Source organism: Cryptomeria japonica, chromosome 10, assembly GCF_030272615.1.
Source record: "Cryptomeria japonica chromosome 10, Sugi_1.0, whole genome shotgun sequence".
Taxonomy (NCBI): domain Eukaryota; kingdom Viridiplantae; phylum Streptophyta; class Pinopsida; order Cupressales; family Cupressaceae; genus Cryptomeria; species Cryptomeria japonica.
Window position 1 is genome coordinate 906,333,993 of NC_081414.1, and position 26,195 is coordinate 906,360,187.

Genomic DNA, 26,195 nt, shown 5'->3' on the forward strand with positions numbered 1-26,195 from the left:
TTGACCAACACTTAAAAGATTATGCTTTAAACCTTCAACATAGTAGACATTGTCAGTGTTATGCTTACCATCAAGAGATATTGAACCCTTACCTTTGATTGAACAAGCTTTGTCATCTCCAAATCTTACTAAACCTCCATTGTATTCTTGAAAGTTCAAGAATTTGCCTTTGTTTCCTGTCATATGATGTGAGGATCTTAAGTCAATGATCCATTCATCCTTTGCTTCAACTTTAGCTGCTAGGGCTTGTTCTACCGGTTGAGTAGTAGGTGTCGATTGATCCTCTGTTATAGCAACAAAAACACATCCATTGTCTATTGGATCCTCATCAAAACCATCAGTCACACCTTCATCAGCAATGTAACAAGATTTGTCTTTGTTCTTCTTAAATCTGTATCTCTGATATTCAGGATTAGGCTTGTATGTTCTTTTTGCTTATTCTCTTAGTCTAGCATGTCTATCAGGGCATCTCGAAGCCATATGACCAATCTTATTGTAGTTAAAATATTTAAAGTGTGCTTTACCTTCATACTTACTTCCAACTAGACCTTTTGGCATTTTCCTTGCAAATAGTGCTTCAAGTTCTTCAAGTTCTTCATTCTCCTTCCTGGTTTCTTCAAGTTCTCTTGCATAAAAGGCTCTCTAGTCTGATTTGTCAAATGATGGAGCAGATGATGTTGATGCTTTAAAGGCCAAATCAATTTTTATAGTAGCAACAAGACCAAATTCCTCAATTTCAAAGGCTGAAAGTTTTCCAATCAATGTATTTCTAGTTACTGATGTATTAGGCATTGTTCTTAACTCATTTATAGCAGTAACCTTCATTTTATATCCCAGTGGCAATCCTCTTAAGATTTTTGAAACAATTTGATCCTCACTCAAAGTTCCTCCACAACATTTAATACCCAAAACAATTTCATTTACTCTTTCCATAAAAGTAGAAATCCTTTCATCTTCTTCCATTTTCAGATGTTCATACCTGACTTAGAAGCTTTCAAGTTTTGCAATATTAACTATGGAATCTCCTTCATTTAGTGTTTCCAAATGATCCCAAATAGCTTTAGCAGTAGACCTATCTGATAATCCCATGATTTGTTGATCTGATAATGCGCTCAAAAGTGCTTCTCTTGCTTTGCAATCATTCTCTTCATCTTTGGCTAAGGTAGTTGGAGCAGTCTGACCAGCTACAACAACAATATAACCATTCTTTGTAACTTCCTAGATGTCTTTACCGATGTAATTCAGATGTGTCTCCATCCTGATCTTCCATATCCCATAGTTGGTTCCATAAAGTTTAGGACTATCCTTCCCGAAATAATTTGTAGACATTGGATCTCCTCAAGTTTTTAAACTTCTGCAAAAGAGGACTAGGCTCTGATACCAATTGGTAGGTCCTGGAGACAACTAAGAGGGGGGTGGGTGAATCAGTTGTCTAATAAATTCAAACCAAAAACTAATTAACCAACTTGATACTTAATACCGGTAAACCAGTTAAATATGCTGGTAGATAGTGTTAATAGTAAAGTATTATACCAGTAAGGATTAATGCATGAAACATAAACATAAAGTAATCCACAACACATAACACCAATATTTGTACGTGGAAACCCTGTAAGGCAAAAAACCACGGTGGGAAACCTTACCCATAATTAGATGATACTACTATAGATAATAAGTGTACATAATGGGGTCTGCACATGCAAAAAGGCCAACAGCCTAGAGCTCACTGGTCAAACTCAAAATGGGAGTCACACTGACTATAGTTGGATGGTTAAATCCAATAAGAATGTACTACACAAAATAACATCTTCATATGCTGGATTCAGTACTGGTGTAATGCTGATATGCTTATACAAAAACCTAGCTTCACCTTCAAATGATGTCTTCATGTATACCTCTGCTTAATCTCACATATACCTTCACTCAATTCTTTTTCGCATTCCACAGTTGATCTTACAAATAAGATCTTACATTTATACCATACCTTAAGACCAATTTTAGTAGGTCGGCTCTATAAGATATTACAATAAAAAAAATTTACATACAATATAATATCCAATGTAATAACTAATTAAATATGTTTGCTTAATGCATTTACATCAATAATAAGTCATCTTCATATCGTGCCATGCTGATCTGGAAAAGATAAACCTGTCGGTGTAACCCTAGATAACCCTAGACCTATTTGCTGGTAAAAGCAAATATGCAAATATGAATATACCAACGATCAATTCTTCAAAACAAAGTGTCCACGTGATGTCTTCGACATTATCAAGTGTCTTCCATATCATCCTAGGTACCAATGAACATTATGTCCTGCCGGTGAACCATATACTAGTAACTGTGCAATAGTTACTTCCTTTCTGGTGAATGTTGCTAGATCTCCAAAGTGCTATTTATCAGTAGGTGTTGACATCAATGACAAAACCATACCAAAATACCAGCAATCACAACTTCAAAATCAAAATCAATTTGCCTCATACACCCACACTTGATAGAATGGGGGCAAGAGAATATACCACAATTATATTGCTTTAAAAATAATAAGTCTATATCTTAATTCATGGGTTCCAGAGATGGGTTTCCATCTAATGATCCACAAAATCCAAAAACTAAAGAAATTAACATTGGAGATTTTGAACATGTACACTTAGCTGAGTCCTTATATCCTATTGGAAAAGACATCTTTATTCGACTTTTCAAACAAAGACCAATGAACTACCTACACAAAACTCCTTGACCCTATGAACAACATGCACCTTAAACGATATTATATCTAAGGGCTGGGTTAGTTTAGGTTTTACTTTCTGCATTGCATATCATTTTATTCAAAGCACTACATCACTTATAGTTTCTTTCCAAGCACATCACATTCACAAATTTCATGGCATATAGTTTATGCATTTACATATAGTAGTACCAATAAAACAAGGGTCATCTCCTTTCTTAGATATTTGGACATGAAGTCTTTGAGGTTCTAAGGTCATTCATTTTCAACATTACCCTATGATGATGCTTTACTTATGGTTGGGTATTGATTTCACTATTTGAGACTTGTTAACCCAAAATATATCAATTGCTATATCTCAAACACATTAAGAAAATCTCTAATTCATTCTAGACACCTAGTTGATCATATGACTAGTGAAAAATCTAAAATTCTACTTCAGCGGTGTTGTAATTGTCACACCCAAGTAGGTTTCATTACTTACAAAGTCAAAGAAAGTAAAAAAAAAGAAGAGTTATGCCAAACATTCATCTCAAGGTAAAAGAGAAATGATATATAACTGAAATATCAGGCATACAAAGTGCGACAAAAATCTTGACTATGGTAAGATGCATGTAACTCCATCAGGGCTATGAATGCCTGCTGGCAATGGAGCAATATTTGAGAGATTATAGTCCATAACCTCATCGGAGCTCTAAAAGCTTGCTGGCAGCGAGGCACTATTCAGGATGCTTTTGAAGTTAGGATAATCCATGTAGCTAGTCATATAGGATGCTAAGGATCTTTAGTGGACACAAGAGTAGGAATTAACTCATTTGCATACACATGGGCAAAAGAAGATCAAAGTTTCAAGAACCAATGGGGAAGTTTTCCGCATCTCCATTTGTAAATCCTAGTCACTAAGTGTGTTAATTTGGAAGTTCCAAAGGACCTTAAGGATCAATTGATCACTTATCTATGAAATGTTTTGCACCTCCATTTTAGTTGGTGTATTACAAATGCTAAAACAAACACAATCAACCTTGTTCAAATAGGAAACGCATCATCATCATCATATTGCATTAACATAGGTCATGTCAAAAATTGATTTTCTCCACATGCATTCTATAGATCATCATGTCATATAGGTTTGCACACTAGAGGCATAACTGGAAAAATCCTAAAAATCATATAAAGTCCTGAAAAAATCTTAAAAATCACATAAAGTCTTGAAAAAATCCTAAAAATCATATAAAGTCCTTAAAAATTTGTAAAAATCGTAAAAAGTCCACCAAAAATACCCAAAACATCTACAAAAAGTCTTGAGAAAAATTCTGAACATCATATAATGTCGTTTGAAAAAATCCAAAAATAGTGAAAAACATAAAATCCAAAACATCTGGAAAATGTCCTGAAAAAATCAATCAAAAACATTCAAATATTGATCCACATAATCCAAAAACATTGAAAAAGCTCTTGGAAAAGAACTAAACAATAAAAAATCAATCAAAAAACTTGCAAAAAAATGTCTCGCAAGAATCAAATACCCTAGCAAATATCCAGCAAATGCTTCACACAAAGTTAACAAAGGATACGACTATCCAGTCAAACATCTGCAATCAATTGATCGAACTGTCTTATCAATCGTATCATATCCATATCAAGTGATAATTATCTTTTCTTAAATAGAAGAGGATACACTCGAAATCAGACAGGTCAGTCTTAAATGGGGTCTGCAACTTTCTAAGATCAGACATTATCAACTATCACATTAAGCAATTGAGAACAAAGGCACAAGGTCAGTATAGCTGCTGAATTTTGTCTGGGTCGGTCTTTATCTTTTATCATTTGGCGACAGATTATGTTCCTATGCTACTTAGGGATGTCCACAAGTGACTAGAGGAGCCATGATGGGCATTATTTTTTTCTTTGTTTGCTACTTGTCTGCTATGTGTTTGTTTCTTCAATGAGATATCTTTACATCTTGGTTCCTTATACCCTAATGTGCTAAGCTTCATTGTTCAATAATAAGGCTCAGTGATGAATATATATTGTGCAATAAATAATGACACAAGTTTGTGAATCAATCATTCTCATTTCATCTCATTTGCTTATTGCTAGTTTGTTGATTCTTTTATCGTCATCTCTTTCTAAATCATTTTCTATCATCTAACATCATTCTATTTCATTCTAAGGTTTATTCTCTCATATTCTATCTCAATATCATATTCACATCACCAATCTCTATCTCTAATCAATTAACTATTCTTTCATCTCACATTCTTCATTTTTCGAGAGATCATTCGTATCTTTAATGCACAAACAATCTCTCGAGGGTGCATTACACCCTAAGTATCACTAGGGCATACTGGGGCAGAATTTTTTGTTTTCTTTGAAACAACGTCGTTCTGACTTTGTCTCAAAGAGGGGAAAATGTAGACACCTAAAAATGTCTCATTGATCATGTACTAATTATTCCTCTAATTAGTTAAATAATTATTTTTATTATTTAATTAAGCTAATTAATCTTATTCTTCTAATTTCGTATTTCCTCATCATCTTACTAATTTTTCTATTTCTTATTCTATCATCATTTAATCATTTAACCATGTTCTAATATTAATTAAATATTTATTATTTAATTATTTTGATTAATTCCCCAATTTAAATAATCTTTATTATTTAAATAAATTAATTCTCAATTTCTATCTCTAATCATCTAATCATTCAATCCCCTTCTAAATATTAATTAAATATTTATTATTTAATTAATTGTGATTTTAATCCTTTAATTCAAATAATCTTTTTTATTTAATTAAATTTCATTTCTAAAATAATTAAATAGTTTCTTTTTATTATTTAATTATCTAATTAATTCTTCTAATTCCATTTCCAATTTCTAATTTCATTTAATTTCCAATTCTTCTAATTTCTTCCAATTTCAATTACATGTGCATGATTTCAAAAATCAAATTGAAAATCAAAGTTAAGTTCTAAATATATCAAATATCAAATTGAATAAATTCAACTATTTGAATTAAATCTCATGCAAAGATTAAATTGAAAATCTAAGTTAAAGTGCAAGCACATGCTAAATTAATTAATTCAATCATTATCTCTCCAATCTCCATTTTCATCTTCTAGTTAGCTTTGTCATCCTCTCTATTTCCTCCAATCATTCTTTTTCTTCCCTCAGTTAGCTTTTTCTCAATCAGTTGACTCAATTAATCTATTCAATCTATAATGTTTCACCTTTAAATCAACAGTTCAACTATCAATTTTCATTTGAGCTCACCTGAGTTCGACCTCTTGATCAATCTGTTCTACCTTTCAATCAATCCTCTCCAATTATCTATAAATTGAGCATTCAATCTCCATTTTCAATCCTCAATCCTGGACAATTTCTCTGAATCGTGAACTTTGAATCTTTGTGTCCATTGCAGGTTGCCAGCGCAATATCTGAGAGCCATCATACAACAAAGAAGAGAAGAACAATGGAAGCTATATACAATCATGGAATAGGGAGTTTTGATTAATATATTTTAGATTCCCATTACTTATTTGCATTATTTCATTGTCTATTTATTGAATTCTTTGATTAGATAGGGATTCGTGATTTCCCTTTGAAATATAATTGATATACTTTTAATAGATTAATTTTACATGCGATAGTTGCATTACTTCTTTCAATTCTATCTATACCAGTATACCAGTTGGTGTATGTATGTTTTGTTGAAGCTAAAATCTTTTATTTTGACATAACACTGATTAAACCCCCCCCCACCCCCCTCTCAATATTATTGGTTTCCAACAATTGAATCATTCTGAAGATCAAATCATTGGGGATAAAAACAATGGAGTGATGACAAGAAGAAGAATGGAAACTAATAAGGTATGTTTTAGTTCACAAGTTGAACCGCTATCAGTAATTGAGGCATGTAAAGATAAATTTTGGTTAAAAGCTATGGAAGAAGAATTAGATTAGATTAAGAAAAATAACACACAGAGTTTGGTTCCCTGACATAAAAATAAAAATGTTATTGGAACTAAATGGGTTTTTAGGAATAAATTGAATGAGGATGGTAAAGTTACAAGGAATAAGGCTAGATTGGTTTGTAAAGGATGTTAGGTCCCGGAGACAACTGAGAGGGGGGCGGGGTGAATCAGTTGTCTATTAATTTCAAACCAAACTTAATGCATAATGCCGCTAAACTAAACTTTATGCCGGTAAACAATTTTGACAGTTAATTGTAATGTTGGTAAGTTTAATATATGAAACAGAAAGACAAATAACATCCACAACACATAGCACAGATATTTGTACGTGGAAATCCTGTAAGGGGAAAAACCACGGTGGGAAACCTTACCCACAATCAGGTGATACTACTACAGATAGTATGTGTGTACAATATTTAGTCTGCACATGAAGAAAGGCCAACTGCCTAGATCTCACTGCTCAATCACAAAAATGGGAGTCACACTGACTACAATTGGATGGTTAAATCCAATGATAATGTACTGCTCAAAATAGCATCTTCATATGTTGGATTCAGTACTAGTTAAGCTCTGATTTGCCTTCTTGAAAACCTCCTTGAATCTTGAATGATGTCAGCGTGTATAGCTCTGCTTATATCCACATATACCTTATTATATTCCTCTTCCACACTCACACTAATCTCACAAATGAGATCTTACATATATACCAAAACCTAAGACCAAATGTGTAGGTCGGCACACTATAGATATTACAATAAAATCAATTACAAATGAATCAATATGCGATGCATCATGTCAGTTCAATGCATTTACAATAATAAAAAATCATCTTCATAGCGTGTCATGCTGATCTGGAATAGATAACGCTTGTCGGTCCATAACCTAGACCTATTTGCCGGTAACAACAAATATGAAAACCCAATTAGATCAATGACCAAATCACCAAAACAAAGTGTTCAAACAATGTCTTCGACATAACCAAGTAATCTTCAAGTCATCCTTAGTGCCAGTGAACAATATGACCTACCGGTGAACCAGATACCGGTGGCTGTGCATAAGTCACTCAACATGTCGGTGAACATAACCAAGAATCTCCAAGTGCTGATAAGTGTTGACAAGTGTTGACATCAATGAAAAAACCAGTGCAACACATCCATAATACCAACAATCTCCCCCTGTGGCATTGATGGAAACACAAGATGGAAAAACCATCTAAGTGCCAAAAGAGAAATGCCAAAAACCAAAAACCAACAATCTCCCAAAGAGATCATTAACCAAAGATCAAAACATAGATATAGAGAGTAACAATCTCTCCCCCAATGAATAATGTGTCCCCAAAAGATAATGTGTTTTTCCATAGATGTCTCTCCCCCTTTGACATCAGATGCCAAAGCAATACAAAAACAAGATTCAAATATTTATTACAAAATACCAACTTATCAATTTATCCAACTACTCCTCCTAAGAAGTAGCTCCCCTCATCAAAGCCAAAAAAAAATATTTATCTGTTAATTATGTTGGTTTGATGACAATCATCAATTATCTAAGTCTCTACCAGTGGGGTTATAACCCCAACCTGGTCTCTGAGATATTCAAAAGTTTCCTTAGGCAAAGGTTGTTGGCATATGGACACTCCAATGAGACATTGTATGTGATTGAAGGTTTTGTCATTGATGGCAACCTTGCAATCCTATGGCACCAGCAAGACATTATACCAGCAAAGCATTACAAGGTGACCTTTCAAACCTATGGCACCGGTAAGACATCATATCGGCAAGTATTACACAGGCAAGATAGTGCACCGGCATCAACAAGGACACCAGCATCGACACAGAAGAAAAGATGTATACTGGCACAAAGGCCGACAGGATTTAGGTTATGCAATATTTTGTTTATTATTGTAAGCCGACTTGGCAAATTGTAAAATGACTCTTATATATAAAGGAGATCATTATGGACATTTGTATAAGTGATGGTAGAAGCATAAAGGAAATTATTAAGCAGACCTAATGTGCGAATTATAGGTCAAGGGTATATGTAAAGAACAGAGCAAGAACTGGTACTGAATCTAGCATTGGAGATGCTATTGTAAAGCAATACAATTCATTGGATTAGTATAATCCTTATTATAAGTTATTGTGACTTCCCATTGAGTAGTGAGGTCTAGGCAGTTGGCCTTCCTGCATGTGCAGGCCCCTATTGTAAGTAATATTCTCTTATTGGCTAGTGAGTGAATATTGTGGGTCAAAAATCCCACCGAGGTTTTTCCCACATTGGGTTTCCTCATTAAACATCTTGTGTTATGGTGTACTTTTCATGTGGATATTCTTTATTTTGTTTATTGCATACCAGTACACTGTTATATTATGTTTTGCATGTTTCAATTTAAGAAATCATTATTACTGGTCAGATATTGATTCACCCCCCCCTCTCAGTATCTATGGGAACCCTAACAATTGGTATCAGAGCTTGGTCCTCTATTTTAAGAAGCCTAACAACTTGAGGAAGATCTTGACATCGGTAAAGATGGAAAATCTGATGAAGCAACTTGAAGGAGCTCTTATAGACTATGATGCAAAAAAATTGAAAAATATCAAATTAGAAGATGATTTGAGAGCAGCTCAAGATATCATTTAGGCACTTCAAGAAAATTTTACTGTTGCAAGAAATAAGAGAAGAGAACTTTGTGAAAAATTGCAAAATGAGAATGATGAAAAGGAATCACTTAATGATATGATAAGCAAGTTGAAACAAGAGATCATGACAACAAAAAATGAAATGCAGGATATGACTATGAGATTTTGCAAAGAGATTGAGGATAGAAAGAAGAATGAAGAAGAATTGACCAGAAGACTAAGTGATGCAGCAAATGAGAACACAAGACTTAGCTATGAAAATGATATGTTGAAGACAACCCTAATGCATACTCAGAATGACTCAAATGAACTAATGAGACAAAAATAAATCTTGGAAAGGGACCTGGAAACTACAAATCAACACAAAGAAAAATTTAAGAAAAGCTTAGAGGAACTTGGTACCTTGCTGAAGAATCAAAAACCTAAAGGTGACACTTCTGGAATTGTCTTTGAAGTTGGTGAAAGCTCCGGTACTGCAAATACTCAAGATCAAAGCAAATCGGTAAGATGACCTAATGCTTATAAATTCAATGGAAGATGCTTTAACTATAATAAGTATGGTCATAGAGAAAATTAATGTAGATCTAGGAATTATCAGAATATCAATACACCCACCAGTCAATGTTCAAAATGCAACAAAGCTGGTCATAACTCTAAAAACTACAGAATAAATGTGAGATGTTATGTTTGTGGAAGATTTGGACATTTATCAAATCAATGCAGAACACAAACCGGCATAGGTTATAGGAAAGCTATTCAAAAGAATAATGTAACTTGTTATGCATGTAACAAAATTGGGCATATTGCTAAATTTTGTAGAAATAAAGGTACACCAGTAGACAACAAAAGTGCTAGCTTGAAAGGTAAGGAAAAGATTGAAGAGGTTAAGCAAGAATTCTCAAAGCAATGGATTAGAAAATTTGATCTAAATATTGGGAATACTTCTCCACTAGTGGAACCAACAAATGCTTCACCGGTAGGACAGAGTGATGCTTCACCGGTAGGACAGAGCAGTGCTCCACCGGCAGGATGTTCTTCATCTAATTGAAGAAAATTTCTTTGAGGGTTTGGCAATCAAATGACACATATGCTAATTATTCCGTCGGTTAGAGATAAGAAGTTGAAAAATTACTTATTACAGGTAGACAATGTTAAGTGAATACTTAACCGGCATGCAATTAATGTGGTAGATGGCGAAAAGACATTATAAAAATAAGGCTTTGGCTCTATTTCATTTCACTGTGATTTCAAATTTTCAGAGAGCATGAAGATTCTGAACTAAGGCATTTCGAGCAAGAAGCAAGCACACTCCAAGCAATCATCCATCCAAGGCAATAAAAGGTATTTAATCATGGCATCCACCTCTACAATTGAATACATAGCAAACCCTACTATTGTTGATGTAATCTAAAGACCTAGGCCCGTATTTTAGTTAGTCCCCAAGATAGCAAAGAAGGAGGATACCTTAGGTGCATTTTCTCAAATCCCTAAAGGTGTTGTATATGCTAAAGACCCTAGAATGTACATCCACTGCAACATTGAAGAGTTAGTAGATGAGGAAATCAAAACCATGTATACAACCATAATATGTGATGATACCGGCAATGTTAAAGATGAACACAAGGTTATTAAAACCCTAGGATTCACAGAAATCCTTAGCATTCCTAAATTTCCAAAGGATGTGATTAGGATAGTGTTAACTAGAGTTCATGGAGAATTTTTTTGGCTAGATGCAATCCATAAGATCACCAAGGAAGTTGTGAAAGCTATCACAGGGTTACCAACCACCAGTAAGAGTTACTAAAGTAACAGAGAAAATAGAAGATGGTTGGGATATATTCCTGGTTGACAAGGAAAAACAAGAAGAATATAGGAAACCTAAGCCTATAAAGGTATATCAGAAGGATAGGGACAAGGGGAAAGGCAAAGTTGGTGGACCACCAAGCATAAAAGTTAAAGACAACCTACCCCCACCTGTGAAAATTACAACTACTGAAGATCAACCGGTACCAGAAAGTATGGATGTAGAGGATAGCAATCCTAATACTGAAGTTTTGTATACTGTAAATGTTGATACCCAAAAGATCAACATAATAGTTGATAAAGATACAACTGACAAGTTAGATATGGCTAAAGAGCCTCCGGTAGCAGGGGAAATAGAGAAACCATCAGAGGATACAGAGAAAAAGGCAGAGTCTGAGCCATAGACAGAGACAACACAACATACAAAGAAACCAATAGAGCTAAAGGCTCTGGAACAGGTTCATGAGGAAACAGTGCCACCAGTAAGTAGTGAAGTGGGAAAACCAGTGCTAAAAGAAATGCAGACACAAACTGACCTACCAATGGTCAATAAAAGCATGGTTACTTCCATTGGTACTCAGATTGTTGGGACATCATCAACATTTAAGTCAACAAATGTGACTGAGCTATTACTTGACACCATTAAGAAAATAACTGACTGCAGTTCATAGGCTTATAAAGCAATAGATGATTTTGTACCAATTTTGAAGGTAATAGCTCCAAACTGTAACATAGATAATAAAGATTCTTTAGGACAATTGGATACATTGTGTAAATATATTTTTGAAAACATTGAGAAAATAAAGGAAGAATCAGTAAAGGATAAGGTAGAGAAAGAGAAATAGAAATTCTTTGATGAGGAAATAAAGAAGTGTAACAGAAATTTTGACACACTTCTACCAGAACTATGTAGTTTGTTCAAAGAATACAAAATTTTTTATAAAGATACATGTAAAACAAACTTTTTGATTGTAGATATTGACAATAAAATAAGCAAGACACATGATGAGATAAATAAGCTTGCAGACAATTTTGTCTACTCACCGGATTCATTATTAGTTTTTGAAGAGAAGATAGCAAATTTTGAGGAAGAATTGCTCAAACTAGAAAGAGAAAAAGAGAGAATAATAAACAAGGAAAAGCATTTGAGATCTAAACTGAGTCCAAGATTGGACTATTTATCATCTTTGCGGAAGGAAATTTCAGAGCCACTAACACAAGGCAGCAAAACACCAGCAGAGCATTTCCAGCATCTCACCAGTACAGTAAAGAGGACTAAAACAACAGTAAAAGATAGTAAAAAGTTAATAGATAGTATAAACTTAATTTTAGGAGATCTTTTTCAGATAATAACTACCTAGCTACAAGGTTGAGGATATGGATAGATGAAACTACAAACTCTACTGACATCTTGACAACCTTTGTCATTGATGCCAAAGGGGGAGTAGTGAGATGAGAAAGTTCAAAATACAGGAATCATATGCTCAGGGGGAGCTCTCATATTTTTGGCAAACATTTTTGGTAACTTATTTTGGACTACACATTTTGGATACTTTTTGAAATTTCTCATGAGTGTTCCCATCAATGCCAAAGGGGGAGATTGTTGGCATATGGACACTCCAATGAGACATTGTATGTGATTGAAGGTTTTGTCATTGATGGCAACCTTGCAATCCTATGGCACTGACAAGACATTATATCGGCAAAGCATTACACAGGCAACCTTGCAAACCTATGGTACCAACAAGACATCATAATGGCAAGTATTACACAGGCAAGATAGTGCACCGGCACCGGCACAAAAGAAAAGATGTATACCGGCACAAAGGCCAATAGGATTTTTGTTATGTAATATTTTGTTTATTATTGTAAGCTGACTTGGCAAATTGTAAAATGACTCTTATATATAAAGGAGATCATTATAGACATTTGTATAAGTGATAGTAGAAGCATAAAGGAAAATATTAAGTAGACCTAATGTGCAAATTATAGGTCAAGGGTATATGTAAAAAACAGAGCAAGAACTGGTACTGAATCTAGCATTGGAGATGCTATTGTAAAGCAATACAATTCATTGGATTAGTATAATCCTTATTGTAAGTTAGTGTGACTTCCCATTGAGCAGTGAGCTCTAGGCAATTGGCCTTCCTACATGTGCAGGCCCCTATTGTAAGTAATATTCTCTTATTGGCTAGTTAGTGAATATTGTGGGTCACAAATCCCACCGAGGTTTTTCCCACACCAAGTTTCCTCATTAAAAATCTTGTGTTATGGTGTACTTTTCATGTGGATATTCTTGATTCTGTTTATTGCATTATTTCTTGCATACCGGTACACCGTTATATTATGTTCTGCATGTTTCAACTTAAGAAATCATTATTACTGGTCAGATATTGATTCACCCCCCCTCTCAGTATCTATGGGAACCCTAACAAAGGCTTAGTAAAAATATCTACAATATACTCTTTAGTATTCACATAAACCAATTTCACTTGTTTTGCTTCAACATTCTATTTCAGAAAATTGAATTTGATAGAAACATGTTTAGTTTTGACTGAAATACTGGATTCTTAGGTATATCAATTGCTGCCATATTACCATAGTAAATGGTTATAGGTTCTTTGCATTTTACATTTATGTCCTTAAACATTTTCTTAATCCATAATACCTGGGTACAATTAGTTGTTGCTGCAACATATTTTGATTTTGTTGTTGATAAAGATGTGAAACTCTATTTCTTGCTCAACCAAAAATTAATCTGCTACCAAGAAAGAATGCTCTGCCAGTGGTGCTCTTTCTGTCATCTACATCTCCTACCCAATTTGCATCTATGTATGCATATAAATCAAAAATTTCATTGTTAGGATACTATAAACCAAGATTTGTTGTGCCTTGTAGATACCAGAAAATCCTTTTTACTGTTGATTCATGATTTTCTTTAGGATTACTCTGAAATCTTGAAACAATACATACTGCATTCATAACATTAGGTCTTGTTTGTGTTAAATACAGTAAACCTCCTATCATAGATTATATCTTGTTGGATTAGTAGGTGTTGATTCATCCTTCAATGATAGTTTATCAATTGTAGTCATAGGTGTACTTAACGGTTTAAAGTTTTCCATGCCAAATTTATTTAGTAATTCCTTCAAGTACTTTGATTGACATATGAATATGCCTTTATCAGTTTGTGAATTCTACAATCCTAAAAAGAGTTTTATCTCCCCAATCATAAACATTTCAAATTCTTCCTGCATCTTATTAGAAAAGTCTTTACATAATCCATCTTCTCCTCCAAAAATTATATCATCCACAAAAACTTCTATAACCAAGATGTCATCATTAGTCACTTTGTAATATAAGTTGTTGTCAGCATTACCTTTGTTGTAACCAATCTTCAAAAGATACTTGTCCAATCTAGCATACCAATCTCTAGGAGCTTGCTTTAATCCATATAAAGCTTTCCTTAACCTGCAAACCATATCTTTGTCATCTGTCAAAGAAAATCCATCAGGTTGTTCAATGTAAACTTCCTCTTCAAGATCACCATTCAGAAATGCACATTTAACATCCATTTGATATACTTTATAGTTCTTGTGTGCTACAAAAGCTAAGAATAATTTGACTACCTCAATTCTAGCTACCAGTGCAAAGGTTTCATTATAATCAATTCCTTCTTTCTGTGAATATCCCTTACACAGTAATCTTTCTTTGTTTCTGATTACCTTACCATCTTCATTGAGTTTATTTCTAAATACCCATTTAGTTCCAATTACATTTTTGTTTTCAAGCCGGGGAACTAATATCCATGTGTTATTCTTTTCAATTTGTTCCAATTCATCTTCCGTAGCTTTAATCCAATGTTTATCTTCACATGATTCATTAACTAATGTTGGTTCAATTTGAGAAATTAAACATACCTCTTCAATTGTTAGTCTTCCTCTAGTAATAACACCTTGATAGTTGTTCCCAATTATCTTACTTTCAGAGTGGTTCAATCTTACACACCGGGGTGTTTATACTTGTTGTTGTTCTTCAGTCACTGTGGAATTTTCAGATGATGTCGGTGTTACTGGATCAACATTTTGTACTATTGTACTTATTGTAGGTTTAGAGTCCATGTACCTTGAATTACCTCTAAACTGTTCATCAATCTTCACATTTTCACTCTGAACGATTTTCTGCAATCTCTTATTAAAACATCTATATGCCTTGCTTTTAGATGAATAACCAAGAAATATTCCTTCATCACTTCTAGGATCAAATTTTCCAATGTACTCATCTCTCCTAATATAACATTTACTTCCAAATATACTGAAATATTTAAGAGTAAGAGTATTACCAAACCATAGTTCATGAGGGGTCTTACTAGTTTCACCTTTGATGTAAACTTTGTAGAATGCGTAAACCATTGTACTCACTGCTTCTCTCCAATATATATGAGGTAGATTTTCTTTGGATAACATACTTCTAGTTGCATCTAGAATAGTTTTGCTCTTTCTTTCCACAACTCCATTTTGTTGGGGTGTCCGAGGTGCTGATAGTTGTCTTCTAATTCCATTCACTTTAAGAATGTATTAAATTCCTTAGATGTGAATTCACCTCCTTGATCAGATCTCAAACATTTAATTTTCTTATTGCTTTCATTCGCTACCATCACTTTGAATAGTTTGAATTTCCCAAAAGCTTATGATTTCTCCCTGAAAAAAGTAACCCAACACATTCTAGAATAGGCATCAATGATTAGCATAAAATATCTATCTCCTTTCAAACTTATAGTTCTTGTTGGACCACATAAATCAATGTGAATTAAGTCAAGAACATTATTGGATTTTTCTGGAATACTCTTAAAAGTTTCTCTAACTTGCTTTCCAAATTGACATTCCTTACATATAGGATTATGAGGTTTAACAATCTTAGGTAAATCCCTTACTGCCTTAGTTGTACTGATTTTCACAATGCAATCAAAATTTGCATGACAAAGTCTCTTATGCCATAACCAACTTTCATCAATATGTGCAATCAAGCATGATTTCTCATTGTTATTCAAATGAAAGATATTACCTCTAGTTTGATTACTGGTTGCAATTTCCAAGCCAATTCTATTCATGATTGTGCATTTTCCATTCTTGAATTGTAACTGAAATTCTTTTTCAACTAATTGACCAACACTCAAAAGATTATGTTTCAAACCTTCAACATAGTAAACATTATCAGTATTATGTTTACCATCAAAAGATATAGTGCCTTTTCCTCTTATCAAACAAGCTTTGTCATCCCCAAATCTTACTAGACCTCCATTGTATTCCTGAAAGGTTAAGAATTTACTTTTATCACCAGTCATATGATGTGAACATCTAGAATCAATGATCCATTCATCCTTATCTTCAATTTTAGCTGCTAGGGCCTACTCTACCGGTTGAATAGTAGGTGTTGGTTGATCTTCTATTATAGCAACAAAAACCCATCCATTGTCTATCGGTTCTTCATCAGAATCATTAGTAACTCCTTCATCAACATAGTAGCATGATTTGTCTCTATTCTTCTTAAATTTGCATCTCTGATATTCAGGGTTAGGCTTATATGTTCTTTTAGCTTCCTCTTTCAATCTTTCATGTCTATCAGGACACCTAGATGCCATATGACCAATGTTATTGTAGTTAAAACATTTAAATGGTGTTTTACCTTCGTACTTACTTCCAACTGGACCTTTAGGCATTTTCCTTGCAAATAGTGGTTCAAGTTCTTCCAATTCTTCATTTTCTTTTCTGATTTCTTCAATTTCTCTTGCATAAAATTCTTTCCAATCTTTTAGATGATGATGATGATGTTGCAAATGATGATGATGCCTTGAAAGCTAAATTTATCTTAATTGTAGCAACATGACCAAATTCCTCAAGTTCAAAAGCTGAAAGTTTTCCAACCAAAGTATCTCTAGATACTGATGTATTAAGCATTGTTCTTAATTCATTTATAGCAATTACTTTCATTTTATATGTCGGTGGAAAATCTCATAAAACTTTAGATACAATTTCATCTTCACTTAAGGATCCTCCACAACATTGTATACCCAAAACAATTTCATTTACTCTTTCCATAAAAGCAAAAATCCTTTCATCTTCTTCCATTTTCAGATTTTCATACCTGACTCGGAAGCATTCCAACTTTGCAATTTTGACTGTGGTATCACCTTCATTCAATGTTTCCAATTTGTCCCAAATAGCTTTAGTAGTAGACCAATCTGAGAATCCCATGATTTGTTGATCTGACAATGCACTCAAAAGTGCTTCTCTTGCTTTGCAATCATTTTCCTCATCTTTAGCCAAGGTTGGTGGATTAGGTTAACCTTGAGTAGGACCAACATAGCCATTCTTTGTAACATCCCATATGTCTTTTCTAATACAATTCAGATGTGTTCCCTAATTTTCTATATATCATAGTTGGTTCCATCAAGTTTCAGACTGTCCTTCCTGAAATAGTTAGTTCCCATATAATCTCCTCAGGCTGTTAAACTTATGAAAAAAGAGGACTAGGCTCTACTACCAATTGTTAGGTCCCAGAGACAATTGAGAGGGGGGGAGGGGGTGAATCAGTTGTCTATTAATTTCAAACCAAATATAACTTATCCAAACTTAATGCATAATATCGATAAACCAAACTTTATATCAGTAAATAGTTTTGATAGTTAATTATAATGCTGGTAAAGTTTAATGTATGAAACAAAAAGAAAAATAACATCACAACACATAACACAGATATTTGTACGTGGAAACACTGTAAGGGGAAAAATCACTATGGGAAACCTTACCCACAATAAGATGATACTACTACAGATAGTATGTGTGTACAATATGGAGTCTGCACATGCAAAAAGGCCAACTGCCTAGAGCTCACTGCTCAATCACAAAATGGGAGTCACACTGACTACAATTGGATGGTTAAATCCAATGATAATGTACTACTAAAAATAGCATCTTCATATGCTGGATTCAGTACTAGTTAAGCTCTAATTTTCCTTATTCAAAACCTCCTTGAATCTTGAATGATGTCTGCGTGTATAGCTCTTCTTATATTCGCATATACCTTATTATATTCTTCTTCCATACTCACACTAATCTCACAAATGAGATCTTACATATATACCAAAACCTAAGATCAAATGTGTAGGTCATCTCACTAAAGATATTACAATAAAATTAATTACAAATGAATCAATATGTGGTGCATCATGTCGGCTCAATGCATTCGCAATAATAATAAATCATCTTCATAGCATGTTGTGCTGATCTGGAATAGATAACACTTGTTGGTCCATAACCTAGACCTATTTGCCGATAACAACAAATATACAAACCCGATTAATTCAATGAACAAATCACCAAAACAAAGTGTCCAAACATTGTCTTCCACATAACCAAGTAATATTCAAGTCATCCTTAGTGCCGGTGAACCAGATACTAGTGACTGTGCATAAGTCACTGAACATGTCGGTGAACATAACCAAGAATCTCCAAGTGCTGATATGTGTTGACAAGTGTTGACATCAATGACAAAACTAGTGCAACGCATCCATAATACCAACAAAGGATATTCTCAGAAGGAAGGAATTGATTATAGAGAAAATTTTGCACCGATAGCTAGGATTGAAGCTGTAAGATTATTTCTTGCTTATTCTACTTATAAAAACTACAAGGTTTATCAGATGGATGTTAAATGTGCATTCTTGAGTGGGGATCTTGATGAGGAAGTTTATATTGAGCAACCTAATGGTTTTTCATTATTAGATGATACTGATATGGTTTGCAGGTTAAGGAAAGCTTTATATGGATTGAAACAAGCACCTAGAGCTTGGTATACAAGGTTGGATACATATCTTTTGAAGCTTGGTTTTACTAAGGGTAGTGTTGATAGTAATTTATATTATAAAATCACTGATGATGATATACTGATTGTTGAAGTATTTGTTGATGACATTATTTTTGGAGGTGAAGATAAATTATGCATAGAATTTTCTAAGAACATGGAGAAAGAATTTGAGATGTCTATGATTTGTGAGATGAATTTTTTCTTAGGTTTGCAGATTACTCAGACTAACAAAGGTATTTGTATCTGTCAAACTAAATATGCTAAGGAATTGTTGAAGAAATTTGGTATGGGAGATTCTAAACCGGTAAGTACACCTATGGTTACAAGTGAGAAATTGACAAGGAAAGATGTTTCTACACCGATAAATCCTACAAGATACAAATCTATGATTGGAGATCTACTTTATTTGACTCAGACTAGGCCTGAAATTATGAATGCTATTTGTATTGTTTCAAGATTTCAGAGTGATCCTAGAGAAAATCATGAGATGGCGGTGAAAAGGAGTTTTAGATACTTGCAAGGTACATTAGAATATGGTTTATGGTATCCTAAGGATGATAACTTTACTTTATGTGCATATATAGATGTTGATTGGGTTAAATATGTTGGTAACTAGAAAAGTACTTCTAGTGGAGCTTTCTTTCTTGGAAAGAAGTTAGTTTCATAGATCAGTAAGAAATAGTCATGTACTTCTTTATCTACTACTAAAGCTGAGTATGTTGCTGCTGCTACTAATTGTACACAAGTTTTATGGATTAAGCAAATGTTGAAGGATATAAAGGTTGATTGTGATGCATCGATAGTTATTAATTTGATAACTCTGTTGCTATTGATATATCAAAGAATCTAGTATTTCATTCTAAAACAAATCACATATCTATCAAGTATAACTTTTTGAAGGAGAAGGTGGAAGAAAATAAAGTTAAACTGGTTTATGTGAACACTAAAGAACAGATTGCAAATATTTTCACTAAATATTTAACCAAGGAATCATTTGAGTACCTGAGAGACAGATTGGGGGTTTCTACCCATCTAAAAGAGACTTGATTGATGCGATTTAGCATTAGTCTAGTATGCACTATCAGAGATACTATTCATTTTGGCACTTATGTGGGATGCTACTGCTTAGGGGGAGTAGTCAGCTTTGAGATTTAGAGGCTTATGTTTTTGCTTTGATATTGTCTATCAGATTTCTAGCATTGATGTCAAAGGAGGAGAGATAGTGATGTGAAAGAGAAATTCAGCACTTTATAGAGATATTATTCAAAGTGGGAGAGACACTGATATTCAAAGCTATATGTAGGAGATTATTGGTTGTCTTCCATAGGGGGAGACTTGTTTGGCATTTCTCGGTACTTAGATGTTTTTCACATCTAGTGTTTCCATTAATGCCAAAGGGGGAGATTGTTGGCCATTTGGTGGAATTGATTATGTGTTGCATTGATGTTTTGTCATTGATATCAACACTAGCTATTAGGATGCTTTATTGACACACTTTTGGTTCTGGTAGGTTGAGTAGTTTCTGGTTAACTTGGATTCGGCATAATCTGGTTGACTTAAATATAATCTGGTGATGGAATTGACTTGTTCATAATGATTATACTCATATTTGGCTAGTTGGTTTTAGTCCGATGATTGGATGCTATCTGCTTGCTATGAAGATTGGTTTCTAGCTCCGACGAGGGTTTCACTAGAAGAGCTTTTGGTGGAGATATTTGATGCATTGCATAATTGGTGTTGGTACAATTTTTGATGGAGTTTCAAGATGTTGTTGGTGATCATGTTCAAGACTTGGCATTTGGAGATCATTACTGAAGCGTGTGGACCTATACTTGGTCTTGGTTGATCTAGGTTATGGACCAACATTGATGTAACATGTGAATAGGACCTATTGCTATATTTATGGGATGTCTTATGTGTTGGATATTATTTATTTTGGTCTAAGGCTAAAATGGTTTGTAATTATGTAATTGGTTTATTGTCTGGTGGTCGACCTGATTGTTTATGATCGAGGGTTTGTATAAATAAGATGTAAGATGTCATTGTAGATCATCATGGTTATTGTAAGAGGTCATGGTCAAGGAATGTAATGTGCAAATAATGTAATATCATTCAGGCAGAGAAGCTGGTCGATCATTGGAGGTCTTATTGGGTTTGTAAGAGGATTTAGTCCTTCGGCATTGAGCTTAACCGGAACTATACTCAAGCATAGGAGATGCTATATTTTGTAGTTCAATGCTTCTCTAGATTGTAGTTTGGATTTTTATGGTCAATGAGACTCCTTTTGTGATGAGCAGTGTGCTCTAGGCTATTGGCCTTCTTGCATGTGTAGGCCCCTTCATTATAAATTTGCATACTTAATGCAGAAGTATTATCAGACTATGGGTAGGCTTCCCACCATGTTTTTTCCCTTTATTGGGTTTTCCATGTACAAATATTTGTGTTGTGTGGATGGCTTTTATTCTATGATTATTGTTTATGCTTAATTGGATTAACTGCTATTCTAGTATTATTGTTTTGGGTTCCGATATTATTGTTTTAAATTGCTAATGCTTCTAGTAATCTGTGACAACTGATTCACCCCCCCTCTTAGTTCTCTTACGGTTAGCTGAACTGTCTAACACTAGTATCTCATGCTCTAGATAAGGTTGAGGATCAGTGAATAATTCACCATTCTTGAGCATTTTCCCTATTGTTTGAGCCAGTATTTGATATTATCTACTTTATTTTTAGCATAATTTATGAATGTGGCACAAAGATCATAAATTTGTTAAGGGATCACCCTCCCAGGTATTACAGAGCCCAAAGTGTAGAAGGATTTGCAGATCCTTGTTGCAATTGGTCCAAGTCTAAAGAATATTGATAGTTGGAAGTGGCTTTTCATAGATATTTTGAGGAATCAACTTGGTTTCTACATTGTAGTAGTGTAAACCCATTTCTAGGAACCAACAAAATGGCAACTCTATTGGGGAATTAATGCATAGTTGCAATCAGTCTTGTCATCCATTTAGGAAAATTGCATTGAATTTTCATAGTGTTTCTATGATTTGACAGTTGAGCCAACAATTTGGTGTTTCTGGCTCATGATTTTCTATGTAAAAGGTGTTCTACATTTTTGTGACAAAAACATTTCTATTTTTGATCAGGGTTCACAAATTTCATTCGAAGATTACCAAGTAGTGTATTATTTGATATCCTAAAGCAATTTGGGTGGCAACTCTGAGATCTCTATGCTAGTGTGTGTATTTGTAAAAAATTCTAGAAATTTTTTGAAAGATTTATCACTATGAGTAAAGCGAAGAACATCAGAGGTTACATAAGGCTGCATCCTGAAGAGAAGTTGGAAGAGCTTCATGGAGCTTCGAAGAGAAATGGGACAAGAAGAAATGCAAAAACTAGCACCATTCCTTCATCATGGAAGCCTAAGCACAAGAATGCAATTAAGTCACATTTAAAACATGTTCCTGAAGCTCATACATCCTCTTCTAAAAGTTATGAATCAGATAGTTTAGGATTCTTAAATTCCGTGTTTGATACACCTATTCAAGAAGAGGTGCAACAATATAGAAAGGAGGTTACTCAAGTTCAATATTTAGAAAAGAAGAGAGATCGGAGTAGAAGTAGAAGTCACCAAAGTGAAAATTCTCTTGGTGTGTCTTGTTAGGACCCGAAGGCAACTGAGAGCGAGGGGGGTGAATCAATTGTCTATTAATTTCAACCCAAATATAACTTAATCAAACTTGATGCATAATACTGGTAAACCAAACTTAACGTCGGTTGATAGTTTAACAGTTAATAACAATACTGGTGAAACTTAATGCATGAAACAAAAAGAGAAATAACATCCACAACACATAACACATATATTTGCACGTGGAAACCCTGTAAGAGGAAAAACCATGGTGGGAAACCTTACCCATATTCAGATGATACTACTGTAGATAGTATGTGTGTACAAATGGTGTCTGCACATGCAGAAAGGCCAACTGCCTAGAGCTCACTACTCAATCACAAAATGATAGTAACACTCACTACAATAGGATGGTTAAATCCTAGATAATGTACTACTCAAAATAGCATCTTCATATACTAGATTGAGTACCGGTTAAGCTCTGATTATCTCCTTCAAACCTTCCTTGAATCTTCAAATGATGTCTGCATGAGTAGCTCTTCTTATATTCGCATATACCTGATGCCATTCCTTTCCCATACCATGTTAATCTCACAAATGAGATCTTACATATATACCTAAACCTAAGACCAAATGTGTAGGTCAGCTCACTAAGAATATTACAATCAAATCAATTACAAATAAATCAACATGTGATGCATCATGTTGGCTCAATGCATTTATAATAATAAACAATCAATAAATTATCTCCATAACATGTCGTGTTGATCTGGAATAGATAACGCATGTATGTCCATAAACTAGACCAATTTTCAACGCATGTATGTCCATGTATGTATGGAATAGATAACGCATGTATGGAATAGATTAGACCAATAACCAAATCACCAAAACCAAGTTTCCAAACCATGTCTTTGACATAACCAAGTAACCTCAAGATGATAACAAGTCATCCTCTGTGCTAGTGAACAATATAACCTGCTAGTGAACTAGATACCGGTGACTTGCATAAGTCACTAAACATGTCAGTGAATATAATGTGTCGGTTCAACATAACCAAATATTTCCAGAAGTATAAGTGTTGATAAGTGTTAGCATCAATGAAAAAACCAATGCAACACATCCATAATACCAACTATCTCCCCTTTTGGCATTGATGGCAACACAAGATGGAAAAACCATCTAAGTGCCAAAATAGAAATGCTAATAAACCAGAAACCAACAATCTCCCGAAGAGATCAATTACTAGAAATCAAAATACAGATGTAGACAGTAAGAATCTCTCCCCCTATGAATAATCTCTCCCCAAAAGAATGTGTTTTTCCATAGATATCTCTCCCCCTTTGACATCAAATGCCAAAGCAATACAAAAACTAGATACAACTAGTTCATAGAACTAATTACAAATACCAACTACTCCCCCTAAGAAGTATCTCTCCTTCATCAAAGCCAGAAAAAAGGTTTCTCTGTAAATTATGTTGGTCTGATGCCAATCTCCAACTATCCAAGTCTCTACCGGTGAGAGTATTACCCCAAGCTTCTCTCTGAGATATTCAAAAGTTTCCTTAGGAAATGGCTTAGTAAAGATATCTGCAATCCACTCTTTATTATTCACATAAACTAGTTTCACTTCTTTTGCTTCAACATTCTCTTTCAGAAAATTGAATTTTATAGAAACATGTTTAGTTTTGGAGTGAAATACTAGATTCTTAGATATATCAATTGCTGCCATATTATCACAGTAAATAATTATATGTTCTTTGCATTTTACCTTTATGTCCTTCAACATTTGTTTAATCCATAATACCTAAGTACAGTTAGTTGTTGTTGCAACATATTCTGATTCTGTTGTTGATAATGATGTACAACTCTATTTCTTGCTCAACCATGAAATCAATCTGTTACCAAGAAAGAATGCCCCGCCGGTTGTGCTCTTTCTGTCATCTACATCTCCTGCCCAATTAGCATCGGTGTATGCACATAAATCAAAATTTTCATCATTAGGATACCATAAAACAAGATTTGTTGTGCCTTGTAGATACTCGAAAATCCTTTTCACTGCTGTTTCATGATTTTCCTTAGGATTACTCTAAAATCTTGACACAATACATACTGCATTCATAATATCAAGTCTTGTTTGTGTCAAATACAGTAAACCTCCAATCATAGATTTATATCTTGTCAGATTAACAGGTGCTAAATCATCCTTCAATGATAGTTTATCAATTGTAGTCATAGGAGTACTTACTGGTTTAGAGTTTTCCATACCAAATTTGTTTAGTAGTTTCTTCTAGTACTTTGAATGACATATGAATATATCGTTATCAATCATAGACATTTCAAATTATTCCTGCATCTTATTAGAAAAGTCTTTACACAATCCATCTTCTCCTCCAAAAATGATATCATCAACAAAAACTTCAATAACCAAGATGTCATCATTAGTCACTTTGAAACATAAGTTGTTGTCAGCATTACCTTTAGTGTAACCAAGCTTCAAAAGATATTTATCCAATCTAGCATACCAAGCTCTAGGAGCTTGCTTCAATCCATATAAAGCTTCAGAAATACGCATTTAACATCCATTTGATATACTTTTTAGTTCTTGTGTGCTGCAAATACTAGGAATAGTCTAACTGCCTCAATTCTAGCTACCAGTGCAAAGGTTTCATTGTAATCAATTCCCTCTTTCTGTGAATATCTCTTACACACTAATCTTTCTATATTTTTAATTACCTTGCCATCTTCATTGAGTTTATTTCTGAATACCCATTTAGTTCCACTTACATTTTTATTTTTAGGTCGGTGAACCAATGTCCATGTTTTATTCTTTTCAATTTGTTCCAATTCATCTTCCATAGCCTTAATCCAATGTTTATCTACACATGCCTCATTAACTGATGTTGATTCAATTTGTGAAATTAAACATACCTCTTCATTTTCCAGTCTTCCTCTTGTCATAACTCCTTGATACATATTCCCAATTATCTGACTTTCAGAGTTATTCAATCTGACATACCTGGGTGTATTCAGTTGTTGTTGTTCTTCAGTCGCTGTATAATTTTTTGATGATGTTGGTGTGATTGGATCAATATTCTATATCGGTGCATTGTGTATAGGTTCATTTGTGATTATCTCAACTGCCAGTTCAGAGTTCATAGACCCGAAATCTCTTCTAAATGTTGGCATTTTGTGAACCAGTATGATGACATAATGATATTGTATGTTGTCATTGATGTCAATATGTGATATGTGAGAAGGGAGAACTAGCTTATGTGTGAACTGATATATATGCCAAAGTGAAGCGGTATATTTGTTCAAGATGAACCAGCATGTCAAGGTGAACCAGCATGGGAACCAGCACATGGAAGCATTGTATGACTACCGGTTGGCAGGTAGTTTGCACTTCAGGATTTCCGGTTGGAATACCTCAAGCCTATGTGACTCAATTGGTGATCTTTGTGTGATGAGTTAGCAGTATAATAGAGAACAGATCATGTTGCCACATAAGCTCTATGCATGTGAAGGATCTTGCATGAAGAAGACTATCTCTATC